The following is a 1,788-nucleotide window of genomic DNA, read 5'->3' as shown; positions in this document are numbered from 1 at the left end:
GACCGGATGCGCCAACGGTGTGCCCTTGACTGGCTACCTGGGGGGCTGCGAGCTCACACGTCGTGGCCTCCCCGCGCCGAGCGGGCTGTGCGGGCTGGCGGCTGGCTGCCGCGTGTGTGCCCGGGAGAAGGAGGTGCACGAGGAGGAGGTGCCCGGGACCCCGGCTTTGAGAGCTGGCCGGCGATCCTGTCTGCATCCCGTGACCTTGACGCCTAGCATCCTCACCTGCGACCCTTCCCCTCTGCCGTTTGGCCTTTGGACGGAGAAGGGCGGGGGTGTAGCGCACCTCTTTTTGGAAGCCCTTAGGAGATCCAGCCGGAGGGGCGTGGCCGTTCTTTCTCCATCTCTCGGCACTCTTTCATTTAGGCGGTATTTCGTCACCGGGAGTTTGAGAGAGCCGGCCGGGCGCTGGGCCAGATATCAATCTGGTGATTAGCCAGGCGCTGGACCAGATATCAATCTGGTGATCAGCCAGGCGCTGGACCAGATATCAATCTGGTGATCAGCCAGGCGCTGGACCAGATATCAATCTGGTGATAGACGCTGCGGGGAAGAAGCCCCCGAGAGCAGTGTCACTCGGGAGATTACACATGCAGGGCGGGGCAGCCGTAGGTAGACAGTTGTTCCCAGGGACAATAATACATGAATAAATAATAATACATGAATAAACCGGGTTTCACGTGCTCACAACAGTAAACCTACTTTTACCCCATCCTGGACATTACCCCACACTAGTGTCTGCAGAGGAAATGTGCAGGGCCTTCCACGCATTGGTAATGGCTTCCTAAGTGGAAACCTGAGCCAGGCGACTTAATTCTCTCAAGAAGCCGGTTGGGGGCAGTGCCCTTAAGTACCACCTACTCTGGTTGCAACTAGATACTCACTCCAGCCAGCAAAGCCTTGACCCCTTTCCCATGCCTTGGCCTTTTCGTTGGATGTTGGATGATGTTGTGAAGCCAGCAGAACAGTTTGACCTTCACAAAGCCCCGCACTCTTGGCGGTAGTTTCTCCCAGGCTTTCACACTGCCTTAGCTTCTTTTTTTTTTTTTTTTAATATATTTATTTATTGATTTCAGAGAGGAAGGGAGAGGGAGAGAGAGATAGAAACACCAATGATGAGAGAGAATCATGGGTCAGCTGCCTCCTGCACACCCCCTACTGGGGATCAAGCCCGCAACCCAGGCATGTGCCCATGACCGGAATCGAACCCGGGACCCTTCAGTCCGAAGGCTGATGCTCTATCCACTGAGCCAAGCCGGCCAGGGCTGCCTTAGCTTCTCGATTTGGTTCCTTCTTGGCTCACTGTCAGGTGTGCTCTTTAAGTCAGCCTACCGACTGGCCCAGAATCAGGGAGCCGTTATCGTCATTTATGCAGCAAATTTGGAGCAGAGGGAGGGGTGCCTAAAATTATGGGCACCCCATGTAGTACTGTTAGAATTATCTCTTGTTTTATGGATTTGGGTTGGGTGTTTTGCGGGTCTATTTATACTATTTAGTGAAAATCCCTATGGGTGTGACCTTTTAGTCATGTTTCAGTTTGGGAGCCTGACTCATTTTTCTTTTCCGCCTTTCGCCCATTAGAATGTAAATTCCATGAAAGCAGAGACTGGACCAGCCTTGTTCACTGTTATATCTCAGCACTTAGACTAGTGCCTGCATGTCTTTCAATTTGAGTATTTTTATTTTAGACAACGATTTGATTTTTTTAATCAGTGCAATAGAAACAAATAGGACATTTTAATACTGCATCTTACATCAAAGCCTAAGCATATAGGGGAACTGCGGATG

This window comes from Myotis lucifugus, unplaced genomic scaffold, assembly GCF_000147115.1.
Source record: "Myotis lucifugus unplaced genomic scaffold, Myoluc2.0 scaffold_263, whole genome shotgun sequence".
NCBI classification, from domain to species: Eukaryota; Metazoa; Chordata; class Mammalia; order Chiroptera; family Vespertilionidae; genus Myotis; species Myotis lucifugus.
This window is presented reverse-complemented; position numbering follows the sequence as displayed.